This window comes from Stegostoma tigrinum, chromosome 1 (assembly GCF_030684315.1).
Source record: "Stegostoma tigrinum isolate sSteTig4 chromosome 1, sSteTig4.hap1, whole genome shotgun sequence".
In the NCBI taxonomy this organism is placed as follows: domain Eukaryota; kingdom Metazoa; phylum Chordata; class Chondrichthyes; order Orectolobiformes; family Stegostomatidae; genus Stegostoma; species Stegostoma tigrinum.
Genome location: NC_081354.1, coordinates 60,336,848 through 60,356,582, shown reverse-complemented (window position 1 = coordinate 60,356,582; position 19,735 = coordinate 60,336,848).

Sequence of the window (19,735 nt, the reverse complement as noted above, 5' to 3'; positions counted from 1 at the left end):
TTTTTATACCTTATCAAGTGTACAATACATAAAACAATTTTACGTCTCACAACGGCATGATACATGAAACAATCACTACAAACAGACAATGACATAATTCAAAACAATTACTACATCGAAAACATAAAGAGAGCAGGATATAGTAGCGATGGTTTGTGAAGTGACTGCTAACGCCAAGAGGCAATTTCAAGTTGACAAAGTGACAAAATGTTATTTCAAGCCACGAAGCGTCTGGCTTGAACAAAAGTCAGTGCCCTGGCCCCTTGGTCAGGAACAGAAGTTACATACCTCAGAAGTCTCACACTTATACAAATGCTTCTCACCTAACCTTATTTGAGACAGCTTCCACATACCCCCGTGCAGGAAGATAAAGATTTGCACAGTTTATCTCTAATTCTATTCAGGCAGGAAGCTTAAGGCAGTGTCTGCATACCTATGTGTCGGAAGATAAGGAGTTACAAAGTTTTATACCTAATTTCTAGTTGGGCAGGAAGTTTTAAGGCAGTGTCTGCATACCTGTGTGTAAGCAGATAAAGGACATTAATTTATAGAAATATAGAAATGAATGGGATATTATCCCAATAACATCTCAGTCTGACCAACTGTTTAGGATAAAGGCGGGAATGTCTCTCTATATAAGATAAAAGGCCACAGGATATTGAAATGTTCAGATCAAGTGATAAATCTGAAGGCCATTATGTAGTTATGTCATACTAATAATATCCACTTGAACTATTCCTTGTTGGTCTAATAAACGCTGAGCTTCAGCCTGTTTTAAGTTAATCGGAGAGAGAGAAAGCTAAACTGGGCAAGATACAGGATAAAAGCATGCCTCCAGGTGAGACTGTGTGGCTGAGAAATTCTAGAATTGAGAAAGAAATGCAGAAAAGAGAGGGCCCTCGAAGATGAAAAGTCCAAGAGCAGTAAGAAAGTGAGTGTTCTCTGTTGGGAACAATATGGTCAAAAATCACATGACAACAGGTTATAGTCCATCAGGTTTCTTTGAACACAAAAGCTTTGCCCCTTCCTCATGTATAATGAGAGAGGAAGTATCAAGGTACAGAATTTATAAGTAAAAATCAATGGATTGTACAACTGATGCAAATGTATTTAATAACTCTAAATTGGCTGGCTGACTCCCTCCTATTAAATCCTTAATCAATTAGGAAGGAGATGCAGGTTTTGATTGATTAATATGCAACTCTCTGAATTTCTTTCAAGTCAAAGTCCCAAGATAACTAAAGGTTTTACCAATGAATGCAAGAGGTGACATCTCAGCTCAGACACTGCCTTCTGGTGTGAGGCCTTGTTTAGAAACTGTCTGCGTTTTAACATGGAGATCGACCCAGATCTTTGGGTAAACATCCTCCAAGGTGGACCTCAATATGTACAACAAGGAATGACCAAGTTTGGTATCTATGAAGATGGCCTCAACCGTGGCCTTGGGTTCATGTCACACTATAGGTGAACCCACTACACTGTACACTCTCTCTCACACACACTCCACACACGCACACACACACACACACACACACACACACACACACACACACACACACACATTCTAGCTCCGTCTCTCTCACAGACACACACAGACAAACAGACAGACACATACATACGTATAAATCCACAGGGTCAATTTGCATTTGAAGATATACGCTATTTTGTTCAAAAGCACACAATTTGTGGACACCGTCAGTCAGTGGGGCATTTTCTAAAATCCTGCTTTGGAAATAAAACTGGTCCGACTCCACATTAAAACACAGCCATTGTCTGACTTGAGATGTCACCTCTTGTATTCATTGATACAACTTTTACTTGTCTCGGGACAAATAAAAATTGAGTTGAAAGAAGTTCAGAAAGTTGCATATTAACCAATCAAAATCTGCATCTCCTATCTAATTGATTAAAGGTTTAACAGGAGAGTGTCAAAGTTTCAGCAAAGATATGTAGCTTGGGTTGTGGGTGAGGCTGTTAACTTTTTTGCCGAGCTGCTTGTTCTCGTTCAAGCATTTCATCATCACACTAGGTGATATCATCAGTGAGGCCTCTGATGAAGCAATGTAATTCTACCCCGCTTGGAATTTATACTGTCTAGTCCACTATGGTGAGTAGTGTCATTTCTGGTTTTGATCTGTATGGATTTGTATATGGTGTCCAATGCTATGTGTTTGTTGAGTGCATTAAGGGTGGAGAACCATGCCTCTAGGAATTCCCGTGAGTGTCTATGTTTGGCTTAGGGTACTGTGGTTACCTTTTCCCAGTTAAACATCATTGTCCGAATGTACTGATATTAAGGAAAGTTCATCATGTAGTTTTGCTTTTAGTTGATGTTCATGCATTCTGATGGCTAGTCTCCTTCGTGTCTGTCCGATATATCATTTGTGGCAGTTATTGCATGATATTTTGTAAACCACACTGGTTCTTCGTGTTGTGGGAATGAGGTCTTTAATCCTTGTGAGTGTTTGTCATAGAGTGGCTGTGAGCTTGTGTGCTACCATGATTCCTACTGGTCTTAGGATTCTTGTTGTCAGTTCCAATATGTTCTTGATGTAGGGCAGTGTGGCCAGTGTGTCAGGTCATACTGTGTCCTCCTGTTGTCTGTTTAGTAGGCATCTGCGGATGAAGTTGTGGGGTTATCTGCTCATAGCGAGGATTTTGTATAGGTGCTCTTCCTCTTTCTACATAGTTCTGGAGCATTGTGGCGTGTCCTGGCCCAATTAAATAGTGTCCGAATGCAACTTTGTTTGTAGACATTGGAGTAGTTGCTGTATGGGCTGCTTTTCCAATTACTAAAATTTGGAACTCCCTGTTGGTCATATGTTCAACTTTAACATCCAGAAATGGAAGTTGATTGTTGTTTTCTTCCTCCCTTGTGAATTTAACCCCTGTGAATACATTGTTGAAGAGTTGGTGTGATCCTTTTAATTTATTGCATTTAATAATGATAAATGTGTCACCGACATACTGGATCCACAGTTTAGGTTGAATGTGGGGGAGGGTGATGTGTTTACATGGCTGCTTCTGCAATGAGTCCCGAGATTAGTGACTCCATTGGTGTACCATTGCTCTGTTTGTATACGCGAGCATTAAAGATGCAGTGTGTGGTGAGGCGCAGGTCTAGTAGTTTAAGTGTGTTGATCAATCAACATCCCACTAGCCAAAGAAATAATGGCGACATTACCAGAGGAAGCAGCAATGCAGGCCAGCAGCTCCATCAGCAATGACAACTGACCACACCATGTCTTCTCTGTTTTGCTTACGTTCTCTCCCTCCCCACATCACAGGCTTATCTATTTGCATCTTTGTAGAGAGGAACTATTCTCTCCATTTTACACCTTAATTAACATGAATTTCACTTTTTCTCTTTTATATATCTCTTTTGCACAGGGACTGTCCACCACCTGCCTCCTTACTCCTCTTCCACCTCTAACAAAAGTGTAAAAATAAATAACCAAACACTTTCAGTTCGAAAGAAGAATCAAAATGTTAACTCTGTTTCTCCCTCCATGCATGCTGCCAGACCTGCTGAGCTTCTTCACAATCCTCTATGTTTGTTTCAAATTTCCAGCATCAGCAGCATTTTGCTTTTATTTAAGTGGCTGGTCCAGCTTAGTTTTTACACTGCACACATTAGCAATAAATCACTGCCTGAATGTTTTGCTTTAGTTCACCTGAAAACTAAATAAACTTGTTCTGGTTCTTCTGATGAATATAAGCTCATCACTGAAGTTTGTTTCCAGCCTATTTCCATAACATAGGAGCTCCAAATCTCTAAAATCAAGCTCTGGCTCTACTGTACTGTGAGGCAGCAGTTTATAGATCCTAATCACTTGTTATTAGATTTTAAGTACTCAGTGACTATTTACCTGTTGAACAAAGTGCTACTCCTACTGAATTAAAAAAAAACTTCCCTAAAAAAATTCACACTTTTGCCTCTGCTGAACTTGCAAACTTGCCTCAGCTCCAAAAGCCCTTTGTAGCTGAACCTTCCTCTGCTTCACCTGCGCTAGGAGCCCTCTGTCACCTTGGGCTGCCCTTGGAACACACTCACTAGCCTTCTTTATTATGTCACCACTCTCACAACTTTCAGAAGCCATGACAAAATCTATCTTTTTGCTCATATCATCAGTTGCTTTCCTTAATTTATCTCCTGCTGCTACTTGACATTTGCTTTTGTTCCTGCGAAGCACCATCGAATGTTCGCAAGATTGTAAATCAATGCAGGTTATTGTTGCTGCAAGGACAGCAGCCTGCAAGTGGCCCCAGGTTATATTATGAGTACCATTTCTCTGAGTGGATGAAATAAAAACTGCTATTATAAGCAAGGAGCACACACATCAAAAACCCTGATCCATTGCTAGAACCTTGCACAATGGAACCATTATGAGTCTTGTGATCTCAACTAATGATCTGCACTGACAAGACTGTGCAGAGCAGTGTTTGTCTTCCAGCTATATTCTTTCTATTCTCTGAAGATATTGTTCAGGTATTTGAATCCTATTGCACTCAAGACCCAATGCAGTTTGATCTTGATAGTTCGTTGTCTTTCTCCATTTAAAATGTTTGAATGTTTTGGAACCTTAGAAACACTGATTTCTCTCCACAGATGCTGCCAGGCCAGCTGAGATTTTCCACCAAATTCTGTTTTTGTAAAAGAAAATGAAAATCTTATTACAAACAAAACAAAGACCTTGAATCCTTTTCATGCCAGCAGTGTGTTATGCATCAATGTTGCAACTTTGAACTCCAATTTCCACCTGTTTTCTAAAATTGTTCCACTAGAATATGAACAGGAATGCAGCGAAATCACGGGACACAAGCCAGGCAGGCTTCGAACTTTGCTGTCAGCTTTTGTATGGCCATGTGTGGAAAGCACTCTTCTCCCTAAGTGAAAATTGTCTACAGTAGACAGTACAAGAGGGAAATGATTCCATTTGTTTATTCCATGATTACAGCTTGTGATGTCCCTAATAGCTGACCCAGAGAGATTGGTATGACAGCCTTATACTCACAAAAGTCAAACCACAAATTGATTCATTTCTTTGCCTTGGTTGGATTCCTGATGATACAGGCTATTGACTTCACAAAATGACCCCAATCATTTAGCCTTTAAGAACTGCCTATTTCCTTTGAAGCAATTGCTATCTCCCTCTGTCCTCATACAAAAGGCTACCCAGTGACCCATTCGGAATGTTTAGATTGAACAACCCTACAGTGATCCACATTATCAGCAGAATAGTGAGGGAGGATAGGATGCTGACAGAGATTAAAGCCTTTACATCTGAAACAAAGATTAAAAGCTAAAAATGCTGAAAAAGTATTTGAAAAAGAAAATGCTAGAAAGATATAACTTATTAGCCAATGCGAGTGCTCCTCTAGCTTCTTATGGAAAACAGTCTCTCCCTGCCTTAGACATATTTCCTCCTTCACTTTTACAGGATCTCTAAAGAATGGCCCTGGCAGTCTATTCCGTCACCTATTTGATCCTGGGTGTCACTTCCAGGTCCTTACCTTTACTACCACCTTCTGGCATCGTATTTGGTCTTCCCCTTTTTACCAATCCCTGCTGACTATCTGCCTGGTATGAATGAGAAACACACCAGTGAGATTTACAAACAGAAATATCCGCAAAGTTGATGAACTGGAAAAAACTCCGGTTTATCCCTCAAACCTGCCCACTTCATGGTGGCCAAGGTGTCACTTCAAAACCCTTCTTCTCTTACTTCCTTTCCTCCCTACCTTTTACCTTTGCCAATTCATTGCCACTATCCACTGACCTCCTACTCATGTCATCTCTTTGAAGGGTTGATAATAGCAGAAAAAAAAAATCTAGGCCCACAAAGAAAAATAATACTCTGCAAAACTCTTCACTGACATCTCTCAAGTAATCAAAATCGAAAAACATCGAAGTCACCAAACTGAAAACAAAAAATGCTGCAGATCACAGCGGGTCAACCAGCCTGCATCAAGAGACACCAAGCTAATGTTTTGAATGTAGATCACGCTTCATCAGATCTGACATGAAGTGTGGAGGGGGCAGCATTTATAGTAACAGAAGCAATAGCTCAATGGTGTACAATCGGGAGGAAATTACGAAAGGAATCCTCAACAGTGACTCCAGAAATCACTGAAGCATCATGGCATCAGGTCAAACATGGGCTGATAATTTAATATGCCTCTATGTTGAACAGCACTTAGTAGAAGCACTGAGAGTAGCAATGGTGCAGAATGTACTCTGATTGAGGATATTCAATGCCTATCACCTAGAGTGGTTTGACCTCCTACTGCTGATCATGTTGGTCGAGTCCTAAAGGACATCACCAGTTAGACCAGGCACACAACTGCTGCTGAGGGAACCAAAGTGAGGGGAAAACATAACTGGCCTCACCCTCACCAGTTTACCTGTAGCAGATGCATCTCGACACGAAGGTATCATAGGGAGCATCACTGCATAGTTCTTGAGGAGATGAACCCCCATTTTTACATTGCGGATACCCCCCCGTTGTTTTGTGAAGCAAGTCACTTCACTTTGAGGGTGTGAAACTTGAGTCACGTGCTAGCATTCTGGAGTTTAACAAAGGTAATAACATAGGCAAAAAGACAGATTTGGCCCCATTAGAATGGGTGCAGAAAAGCATAAGTTTAGGGCAGTTGATGAGCACGGCAGGCATGTAAGGAGATATTCAAATCATCCCAAATAAAATATATTCCACAGAAGAAGAGCAATTATAAGAGGGAAAAAAATCATCCAAGGCTAAATAAGAAATGAAAATATAACATGAAGGCAAAAGCTAAGGTGTATCATATTGCAAAGATCAGTGGCAGGCTGGAGGATTGGATACATTTTAGACATCAACTAAGGGTTCCTACAAATGTGATTAAAAAGAACAAAAGTAAATGATTACCCACTCACAGAACATCTCTAAATCACATTAAAGCATCTCTGCATCCTTCTCATCACCCACCCTCCCACCCAGCTTTGTACTTAAAGTGAGATCACATGTGGTTAGGGGTAGTTTATTAGCTTGAATAGAGGGTTTTTAAAAATATGCCATCAAGGAATCCTAGCAAAGCTACAGTCCATGTGAATTCTGCGGAAGGCTTTTTAGCTGGTTGCAGCTGTGTCTAGCACAATGAAGATAGTTGTAACTGTTCAAGATCAATCATCTCAGTCCAAGGATACCACTACAAGCATTCCTCAAGATAATAGCTGAAGCAAGACCAAATTTACTTGCTTCAATGTTTCTCCCTCCATCATAGTGTCAGGAATGGGAATGTTGGCTGATGATTGCAGAATGTCCATCACTTGCATCTACATGTAGCAAGTCCTGGACAACATTTAGGCTTGGGCTAATAAGTGGCATTAATATTCACGCCATACAAGTGCTAGGCAACAACCATCTCAGAAAAGAGAGAGTCCACCTATTTTACCTTGACATTCAATGGCTTACCGTCATTGACTTCCCAACAATCAACATTCAAGAAGTTTCTACTGTATAGAGACTGACCTGAACTGAACTAGCTGCCAAAGTATTCTGCCTACAAAAGCAATTTGTAAGTTGGGGAATCTGCACTGAGTAAATCACCTCTTCCTCCAATGTTTGTCCACTATCTACAAAGCACAAGTCATGTGCGTGGTGGATGTCAAGATAAATGCAACTCCAACAACACATAACGCCTTCCTGAACAAAGGAGTATGCTTGATTTGCAACCGAGCAATCACTTTCAGCATTCATTCCTTCACATTTGATGGACAGTGACAGCAGTGTGTCTTATTTACAAGATGCATTGTAGCAAATGACCAAAACTGCTTCAACAGTTTCTAAACACACAACCACTAACACCTAGAGGGAAAACGGCAGAAGATGCATGGGCACACCAGCACCTGCAAGTACCTTGCCATACTGTTTTTGAAAAGCATTGCCATTTCCTCAATGTAACCGGGCCAAAATCCTGGAATGCCCTTTGTAACAGCATTATGGGTGTACTAACAACTCAAGACTGTAGCAGTTCAAAATGCAGTTCACCACCATCTCCTCCAAGGCAATTTAGAATGGCCAACAAATTCTGGCCTCGCCAGAGATGCCTACATCCCATTAATGGATAAAGATGAATAAGGGCCTCAACTTGGGCAATGACGGCGAGCCACCAGAATGATTAATTTTGTTTGCCCTGAGTAAAATTGTAGACAGATTGGGGTGGGAGGGAGAGCAGTTCAAGGCTTTGTGTGGAATTTTACAGACTTTCCTCCCTGACTTGCAAACCCCCCTGGCTAGAAACCATGAAATTCTTTCCTTTCTCATGTCTGACACAATTTTTGAATTGTGCTGAAAATTTAAATTACGTGGGTAGAAAGGATCAAATATCTCTTTGAAAGGAAACTGAAATCAGACAAGGCCCTAAGGAATATAAAACAAGCAGAACAGAAGTAACACAAGGGCTGGAAGAGGCCATGAAATATTCTTGGCAGGCAGTAATAAGGAGAATCCCAAGGCACTTATATTTATATCATGAGCAAGAGGGACTAGGGGAAGGATCAATCCACTTCAGGCCAAATGATGATGTTTATATGTGGATCCTGAAGGAGTGGGTGAGGTTTTTAATGAGCACTTCTCGTAAGTATTCACCAAGGAGAGGGACATGAATGATGGTAAGTTTAGATATTCTTGGGCATGTTGATGTTAAGAAGAAACAGGTGTTGGCTGTCTTGAAAAACATTAAGGTAGATAATTCCCCTCAGTCTAATGGAATTTATCCCAGGATACCGAGAGAGGCAAGGGAGGAGATTACTGGGATCTTGACAGAGATCTTTCTATCCTCTTCACCCATAGATCAGGTGCAAGAAAACTAGAGAATAGTCAATGTCTTTCCTTTATTTAGGAAGTTCAACAGGGATAATCCAGGAAACTACAGTAAGTGAGCCTTACATCAGTCATAGAGATATTATTGGAGAAGTTCCTGAGGGACAGGGCTTATTCACTTTGGACTTAATAGGGATAGTCAGTCCTATGTGGAGGAGGTCTTGGTTCACAATTTGAGTTTTTTTAAGAAGTAATAAATTGATGAGGGTAGGGTTGTGGATGTCTCCATAGACTTTGCTAAAGCATAAAGCATTTGACAAGGCCCCTTTATGGTAGGCTGCAGATTAAGTCACATGGCATCCATGGTAAGTTTGTAAATTGGATACAAAATTGCCTTGATCTTACAAGACAGAAAGTAAATTTGGAGGTATGTTTTTCTGATTGAACGTCTCTGACTAGTGGTGTTCTACAAGGATCATAGCTGGGGCCTATATTGTACACAGAAATATAGATGATTTGAATGAAAATGTAGATAGCCTGATTAGTAATTTTGCAGATGATAAAAAAATTGATCGAATTGTGAATAGTGAGGAAGGTTTTCAAAGAATACAACAGGATATAGACCTGTTGAAAAGTTGGGAGGGAAAATGGCAGATGGAATTTAGTCTGGACAAGTGTGAGCCAATGCATTTCAGGAGGTCATTGATATACAAGGGGATCTTGGGGTTCAAGTCCATAGTTCCCTGAAAGTGACATCACAAACGGATAAAGTGACAAAGAAGGCATACAGCACGCTTGCCTTCATTGGTTGCTGTATTTACTATAACAGTTGGCAAGTCATTTTGCAGCTATATAAAACTTTAGTCAGACCACATTTGGAGTATTGCATGTTGTTCTGGTCACAACATTATGGGAAGAACGTGGACACTCTGGAGAGGGTGCAAAAGTGATTGACCAGGAAGTTACCTGCATTAGCTCTAAAGAGAGTTAGACAAACATGTATTGTTGTAGCTAGAGTGTTGGAATCTGATGGTGACCTGAAAGAAGTATATAAAGTTAAGAGAGCATGGAAAGAGTGGATAGACAGAACTTCTCCCAGGGTGGAAATGTCAAATTCTAGGGGGCATAGGTTTAAGGTAGGAGGGGGAAAGTTTGAAGGAGGTATTCAAGGTAAGTTTTTTTTACACAGAGGATGGTAAGTGCCTGGAACACGTTGCTGGAGAGCTGATAGAAGCAGATACAATAGGAAAACTTAAGAGGCGTTTAGACAAACACAGGCAGGGAATGAGGATACAGACCATGTACAGGCAGATGGGATTGGTTTAGAATGGCATCATGGTCAGCTCAAATATTGTGGACTGAAGGGCCTGTTGGGGTTTTGTACTGTTCTATGTCCTTATTTTAATAGCTACGGGTTCTGAATGCCTTTAATGGTTTATCCTGATCTCCAGCCATAAATCTCAAGGGCCTGATAGTCTACACCTTAGTGCTCAAAATGAGGTAGCTGTAGGGATAATAGATGCAATCAATAATCTTCCAAAATCCCTTTCATTTTAGAACAGTCTAAATAAATTAAAAATTGACATGTCATATTGCTATTGAAGACAGCAAGGAGAGGGAATACTGGGAACTACACTCAAATAAAGGCACAATATCGTGGATGCTGGAAGCAAAGAGTAGGGCAGCTTCAAACTGGCAGGCTGTGACTAGTCAGATGTGGTTATGATCAGTGCTAGGGTTTAAGTTATTTGCAATCTGTATTGCTGTCTTAGACAAGGAGACTAAAAGGAATAACTCCAAATTTGCTGACATGATGAAAGGTGGAATAAACAATGGGGAGGACACAGAGAAGTTGTGAAAGTGTTTTAGCAAGGTTAAGTGAGAAAGAGAATAAGGTGGCGACTGCAGTGTAAGGCAAAAAAATGGGAAATTATTCACTTTGGGTATAAGAATTGAAAATGAAAATGACTTTTTAAAAGACATGAAATATTTAATTGTTGAAGTGCAGAGGACTCGGGTATAATAATATGAGGAAAATAGAAATCGCATGTAACTGCATCATACGGTTAGGATGCAATGATATGTTGAGTTTGAATACGAGAAAACATACAGTAAGCAGGATATAACATTATACTTTGTAAAGCTTTGGTGAGACATCATCTAGACTACTGTGCACATTTTGAAGGCAGTACTGTGGAGCATCTCTGTACTAGTTCCTGGAGTGAAAGGGTTGGCCTGTGACAAAATGATGAGTAAATTGTACTGTTTGGAGTATAGAAGAATAAAAGACAATTTGATTGAATCAGACAGGATTCTGAAAGTTCTTGACAGATAGACAGCAACAGTCTGTTTTCCCTGGTGGGGAACCTAGAGCCTGGGCACAAAACCTCAGGATAAGACGTTGATCATTTAGGATTGAATTAAGGAGAAGTCTTATCATAGATAGGCTTATAAGCCCATGGAATTATCTACTCCATTGTGCTGTGAATGCTCAATAGTTAAGAACATTTATTAGAGAATCAAGAGATTAGGCAAAATGGAGAGGAAGCGGGTGATCACCCATGATCGGTTTGAAGGCAGAACAGCCTGTACAATCTCCTCCTGTTCTTAATTTTTATACTCTCACCCACCGAAGATTGGACCCAAAAATTTAGTTCAGTGACTGCAGTAAGAATGATAGGGCATGATCAGTGCCATGCGGAAAATTCTGTTCCAATTAAGTCAGAATTCCAGGAGTGATAGTGTCTTTGGCTAAACTGCTCATGGCCTAAGACATTTGTAGATCAACTGACATCACAAGTTGGTGTAGGGATGGAGAAGAGTGGCTGCGCAGCAATGTCACATGTTTGAACCTTTAATTCTGTTGACCAAAAATGTCACAATAAATCAACAAAAAAAGCTACCAGTCTTCAAAAAAAAAGCTTTTTCCTGTTGCAAATGTAATGGTTCTGAAGAAGTTTATATTCATTTTATGTCGACTGTGCTCATTTTGTTGACGTCACACCTTCTGTAGATGAAAACAAGGAGTTCAACTCTGGTTTTCAGAGGAAGCAAATATCTGTACCAGATTCTAACGTTTTAGGGTAACTATATCTGACCAAATGTAGTTTTACTTATTACAAACATTCTTGTTTTCTGTGAGCAATGCCTTTTCTGTAGATATGCTACAGGGGTGTATCTTCTACCATTAGTTACTAGATAACAGCAAAGGAGAATTGGTGGCAACCAACTACTTCAAACAATCATTACTCATTACCACATATTGACAGAGGTGGCAAATACCACAAGGCATCAGGAGTGATCATCTGGGAAAATATCACATCTTACAACACCAAGTCATTATTTTCAGCTGAATACTTTAATGATCTTGACCATGGTTCATAAGAAGCATGATTCACCAGAAATTGGCAACAGACTGCTGGTTGATTAACAACTGTGTTTAAGACCCATTAATGTAGGCTCAGAAAATAGTATCACGCGGGGACAGCCAAAACTGCAGATGCTGGAGTCAGAGTCAATACAGTGTGGAGCTGGAGGAACACAGCAGGTCAGGCAGCAGAGGAGCAGGAGATTCGATGCTTCAGGCCTGGTCCCTTCATTCAGGACTGGGGTGGGGGAAGGAAGCTGGGAATTTCTCTCCTGTGTCTTGAAGAAGGGCCCAGGCCCAAAACATCAAGCATCCTGCTCCTTTGATGCTGCCTCACCTGCTGTGTTTCTCCAGCTTCACACTGTATTGACTCAGGAAATTGTGTCCTCTTACGGTGGAGAGATACCATATCAGAAATACTGTCAACATTAAAATACAATGTGGTCAGATACACTGCCATGCCTAATGTTCAACATTTTAATAAATCTAATGCATTTGTTTCACCTACATTAGCTAAGAGCACAATATCTATCATGTGGTTATCTAGTAGCAAGTACTCAGTAAAGGTAACTTTGTCTTTCCAAGGAGATTGTTTTAAAATACTTCTAGAAAACTAAACATTGAACTCTATTTTTCCACCTTTCATTGTGTTACCTTAAATCTAGAATGAAATCCTAGTGATGTTAAAACTTTTATTGCAGGCTGTGTTACTCACCAAAACCACTTAAGTTGCATTTAGTGTCAAACTGAAAATGCCACTATTCCAATTTTATCTGAATAGGTGGCAGTCTCTTTGTGTTCAATTATTAATGACCGAGCCACTTTTTACAGTAGTTGCTGACACCATTGTAAAAGCAAAGGTACAAAAACAATCACCTCAACAAGCAAAATAAATTCTGATTAAGAGTGGCCACATTCAAATCATTAACTCTCATTTCACCCCACAGATTCTGCCGTATCTGCTGAGGTTCTCCAGAAATTTCTGGGATATTTTTCAGTGAAAAATGAATAAAGTGAGAGGACTACTTTTCAGCTGAGAAGAGTTTTCTGCAAGTTCCAGTTAAAAAACACAATGTCAAGTGTTTATTGTCATGGAAACTCTCAAAATCGCAGCATTTGTTAATGTACTAAATAACACTTGCAGCGCAAGGGAAGAATCCTGTTGTCTAAGATTTTGATCTGAAGACATTGGAGCCAGGGCTTCAGAGCTGGAACTACTGAAGAAAGGGTGTTTGCATTGTTTCTGGTCAATACACTCCAGGTCATGATGGGAAGGGCATTACTGAAGAATTGTCCACACTGGGATGATCATGATATCAAACAGTTGTTAAAATGGACTGTGCCAATTCAATGAATGTTGTTGCTTAAACATTCCCAGGCTGCACAAGGAAACTTCCACTAGTGTATTTAAAGGACTAGACATCTACCGTATGAGTAAGCTATTTTTAACTTATTTTTGTTTTTTTCAACGTTCATGCAAATACACTGGAATGGTGATAGAGGAGTTCTGCTAACTTGGTGAATTTTGAAAAGAACTTGATGCATCCTGACAGAGAGATGAGAGTAATTTTCTGCCTGAGATCGCCTTCTAGAGTTATGAAGGCTCTCTGTATTCTAGTTCAGCTGCAGGATGGCTGGACATTGAAGACAAGCTGCAGAGAGGAGACATTTCCACAGTGCAAAAAGTAGGAAGACCCTACCAACCGAAGAATTTACGAAGCATCTCTTGCCTCCAGCTCAGTTAAAAGCAATGGGGAAGATCACTTCTTTTCTTTGTTCGTTCATGGGATGAGGGTGTCACTGGCGAGGCCAGAATTTATTGCCCATCCCTATTTGCCCAAAGGACAGTTAAGAGTCAACCACATTGCTGTGGGTCTGGTGTCACATGTAGGCCAGACGAGGTAAGGATGACAGTTTCCTTCCCTAAAGAACATCAATGAACCAGGTGGGTTTTTCCTAACAATTGACAATGGATTCATGGTCATTAGACTCTTAATTCCAGATGTTTATTGAATTCAAATTCCACAGTCTGCCGCAGCGGGATTCAAACCAAAGTCTCCAGAACATTATCTGGGTCTCTGGATTAATGGTCCAGCAATAATGCCACTAGGCCATCACCTCCCCTAATGTTCCAGTTTGTCAATATCACCATCACACTCAACCTACACACAAACAAAACCTTCCAGCTGAGAGCAAGTGGTATAGACAACATTACCCAGCTCACTGCTACATTTGGGTGCTGACAGAGATCCTGAATGCCAAGGGTAGAGGGAAGTTAGAATGACCTTGTAGCAGTGAAGAGAAGGAACAATGGGTTTGTCTGCCAGGGTAGAAGGATTTTTCATAGCAGAGGGAGCCAACCAACGCATGCACATGGTTTTGTGGGCCCAAGATTTAAATAGAGAGATGCATTGTACCGCAAAGGCTCCTACTCCATCAACATGCAACCGTTGTGCCACCATGGAGCATCATGTCAATGAATGCCAATTCTGCTGGTTGGAGATATGATGCCCTCATTCCAAAGCACTCTGCTGTTCTCATGTACCTTAGGTCAGCAGAATGAACATGAGTTGTGCCACAGGAAAGCTTTCTCCTTCCCTTGCTTTGTCTACAACCCCTTCCCAACCATAACTGACCAATGGCATTGGTCCATCAATGATCATGGGCCTCAGATGGTTTGTATTATCAGCAACAGCGACTGTCATCCCTGTGTTGCTGCTGGACATTGTGCAGGTGGCAGCCTACATTTGGGCCTTGATACCAGGAAAGGTGTCACAGTGGCCAGTTCACTGCTCAATTAACACTTAACACAGTGGGGATTCCCAAAAGTAGGCCACCTAGGGCTCTTGCTGTCTCTTCAACTGGTGGGCAAAATGCACATTGCCTCCGTTAAGTGTCGTCAATTGGATGACTTCTCACCAGACACAGTGGTATTGAATTCTTTTGGCCTGTTCTAAATGATTACAAGAAGGCATGTGCACTTCCAAACAAAGCAAATTTATTAGCTTAATCTACTTCAAACATATTAGAGATACATGCAAACAAATGAGTGAATCTATGAGCTTAAACAAGATAGAGTACCTTATATAGGCTCTACAAGTTGCGTGGTCTTGTATAGCACATTTATTAGCAACAAATGTATAATAACAATGAGTCTCACTGCCTCCTGCCCATCGAGCACCACACTTTGTGATGACTGGTCTAGAGAACACAGTTTCAGCGTAGCCAAGGGCACCCACATGGGCCCCAAGCTATGCCTGCCTCTTCGTAGGATATGTGAAACAGTCTCTTCCACTATCTCCCACCTCTTCCTCTGCTGCATTGATGACTGTAGCAGCACAGTCTCATACTCCAACGAGGAGATTGAACTGTTACTAACATTACTAACATTACTAACACGTTTCACTCCAACCTCATATTCACCTGGACCATATCCGATACCTCCCTCTCCTTCCTGGACCTCTTTGTCTCCATCTCTGGTGACCACTTCGAAACCAACATCTATTCCAAGCCCACCGACTTCCACATCTACCGAGACTACACTTCCTCTCACCCACTTTCCTGCAAGAATGCCATTCCCTACTCCTAATTCCGCCACCTCCACCACGTCTGTTCCCAAGATGAGATGTTCCAATCCCGAACATCCCAGATATCCTCCTATTTCAAGGACCGCAACTTTACCCCTTTGTTGGTTGAAAATGCTCTCGACCGCATCTCTTATATTTCCCACACCCCTGCCTTCACTCCCCTCCCCCCAACAAAAATAAAGATGGAATCCCCCTTGTCACCACATATCACCCCACTAACCTCCATATCCAACCTATCATTCTCCACCACTACTGCCACCTACAATCCGACCCCACAACCACAGAGATATTTCCCTCCCCACCCCTACCTGCCGTTCTTAGGGACCGTGCTCTCTGCAACTCTCTCTTCTGCTCCACACTCCCTGGCACCTTTCCCAGCAACCGTGAGAAGGGCTACACCTGCCACTACGTCTCCCCGCTCACCTCCCCCCCAAGGCACAAAACAAACCTTCCATATCAGACAGGGGTTTACCTACACATCCATCAACTGGTCTACTGCATCCGTTGCTCCCAATGTGGTCTCCTCTACAATCAGACAGAGCAGAGACTCGGAGATCGCTTTGTAGAGCATCCGCACTCTGTTCTTGACAAACAACAACACTGTCTGGTCGCAAACAATTTTAACTACCACCCCCCCACCCCCCTTCCTGGGTCTCCTCCAGTGTCACAACGATTCCACCTGCAAACTGAAGGAGCAGTACCTCATGTTCCACCTTGGGAGCCTACAGTCCAATGGCCTAAGTGAGGATTTCACCAGTTTCAACATCTCCCCACCCCGGCCTTGTCCCACAACCAACCCTCCCTCTCATCACTGACCTTGATCTGACACAACCTGTCCGTCTTCTCTCCTACCTATCCACTCCTCCCAGCTCACTAACCAATCCCCACCACTCCCTACCTATCACCATCCAACTTACCTTCCCCAGCCCCACCCCTCCTCTCTCTATTTGTTTCTGAGTTTCCTTCTCCCTCCCCAATCCCAAAGAAGCATCCCAACATGAAACATCAACTTTCCTGCTCCGTTCCTCAAGCTCCACATTGTGTTATCTCAGAGTTTCTGGCACTGCTCGCCATCCCAGTCCAAAGTGATGTCAGACAACTGTGACAGAGCCCCTGATATTACTACTGTTCTGGTTATGCGCTGCATTACCATTTTGTAGTACTTTTAGTATTTTACAGTTATTCCAATGTGAAGACAATAAGTTGAAAACCTCATCCAGTTAACCCAGTGCCAACTGCGTAAAAAATGGTCCTCATAGACAATCAAGGGTATGCATTTACCCAACAGCCAATATAAGCTGTTTTTCCCTGAGCCAGTCATCTTCTACTTGTCTCCAATTGCTCATTGTCATGTCCAATTAACCTTCTATGATTAACCCTTAATGGTCTGGCTTGAGGAGACCATATTTTAGAGCCTACCACTACACTCAACATTATGAATAGATCCAACAGTGTTAATGCTGTGTTAGCATCACTTCCACAAAGAGGAGGATGGCTTCCAAGCTGCAACAAGGCCCATGACAAGCTAAAGCCAGATAGATCCTCCTTGGCAGAGGTGACATACATTGTGCTAAGTTTGTCAACACACCAAACATTCTTATGGACCTGATGATCCATGTTGTCCCATATTTCATCTCAGCAAAGCACTTATTGAGTCCCTGCAGCAGAATTGTACTGCAAGTTACCTACATATTTTGTTTAAAAAAAACTATGAAAATCTTAAACATACACAGAGAAGCTCAGCAGGTCTGACAGCATCTGTAGGGAGAGAAACAAAGGTAACATTTCATGTCTGGTATAATTCATCTTCCAGACTGGCCTAGTTTTTGGCTTGCTATATTTTTCTCTTTAAGACTGTTCAAAGCTTTAATTTATGAACAAACTTTTTTTTTCATTTAACTTATTTTTCTAATCATCCTATTCGGAGATGTTATTAGTCAGCTTTGGAGCAGGTGGGACTTGAACGAGATGATTTGATTCAGAGGGTAGGGCCGTCACAAGAACCCCCTGGCAAACTTTTATTCACCCTTACTAATATTGTTATCTCAATAGGAAATATTAATTTATATCTGATTCTGCTAATGTTAAAGACCTGAAGATATTTAATAATATATTTAATAATAATTGTTCTTGTGTGTCAAATGTGGGAAAATTAAGTCAATTTTTTCATAAAAATGCATTTTAATTTCACTTACTGTTTATTAATGGAGCAAAATCCACAGATGAGTTGTAATTTAGAGACTAAATCTGATTTGACAATCTAGTTTAGTGAGGGTTATATGTACCTAAAGAAAATGGATATGAAACGCATTGCTTTGGCTGGATTTCTGTAGAAGGTCTGCCAATTAGGTAGGAATCAAAATACCAAGCTTGTAGTTTTAAATTGGGGATTCTGAAAGTACTGTTATAGCTCCTACATAACCCTAAACAATCTCATTAAAAGGATAGGTAAGGCTGAGAGTGGCAAACTTCCTGTGCTGCAAGTTTCTGTCGTGTCTCTGGCAGAGGATCAGCTGTAAGGGGATCCTGCAAGAATGCAATCCCATACTCCCAGTTTCTCCGTCTCCACCGCATCTGCTCCCAAGATGGTATGTTCCTTTCCCAGACATTCAAGGACCACAATGTTCCCCAGCCCTTGATCGAAAATACTGCATCTGTTATATTTCCTGTCCTTCTGCCCTCCAAGCCCCTCCCCCAACAAAAATAAGGACAAAGTCTCCCTTGTCCTCCCAACTTCCATATCCAGCGCATCGCCCTCTGCCCCTTCTGCCATCTACAATTTAACCCCACAACCAAAGAGATATTTCCTTCCCCATCCCTATCTGCCTTTCATAGGGACCTCTCACTCCCCCACGCCCTCATTCACTCCACACTCTGCACTACCCCACCACACCCGGCATCTATTCTTGCAACTGCAGGAGATGCTACACCTGCCTCCACAACTCCCCCTTCTCTTCCGTCCAAGGTGTAAAGCAAAGGAAAATTTCCACACCTGACAGAGATTAACCTGCACATTCTCCAAACTGGTATACTGTATCTGTTGCTCACAATCTGGTCTCCCCTACATCAGTGAGACCAAGCACAGACTCAGTGACTGATTCACGGAGCATCTGCGCTCTGTGTGCTATAATCAACAACACCTTTGGGTTGCCAACCATTTTAACTGTCCCTCCCACTCCCTGGGCGGCATATCCACCTTGGGCCTCCTCCAGTGCTATAAGGACACCACCCACAAACTAGCCTCAACATAGAATTCACCAGTTTCAAAATCTCCCCACTCCCAGGCTCATCCCATGCCCAACCCTCCCTCTCATCCCCGCCTCCTTGACCTGATACAACCTGTCCATCTTTTTCTCACCTGTTCTCCCCACTCTTCCCACTGACCTATCTCCACAATCCCCTACCCGCATCCACCTACTGTCATCCCCCTATCTTCCCCCAGCCCCACCTCACTCCATCCACTATTTCCGACCTCCCTTCCCCTTCCCCAGTCTTGATGAAGGCTCTCAACCCAAAACATTGACTTTCCTGCTCCTCTGATGCTGCCTGACCTGGTGTGTTCCTTTAACTCCACACTGTATTGACAACTGCAGCACAGTTAGCTGCACCAACTGTACTGTTCTGTTATAAGGCAGGAAATGGGTATGGTCTGATGGTCTAGCCTGGGGCCTGCTATTCTTTAGATGGACAGCCCCATTTGTTATGGCAGGTGGGCTTCCTGAAAGCACTTCAATCAGTTGCTTATTGGACACTGGAAATGCTATTTGACAGAAGAACATTCACCAAAGTCAGTGGCAGAGCTGTCTCTTAGTTTAGGGATGGAACCATCTTTTTACTACTGATGAGAGATGATTGATTTTTGCAATTCATATTTTTCCTTTGGGTTCACAGGGCTGTAATCTGTTTGTGTTAAGCTAAATAGCTGAAATGATTCTTAGCAAAGCCAACAATTTTTTTTGTCCAAAGTATTTCCAAAC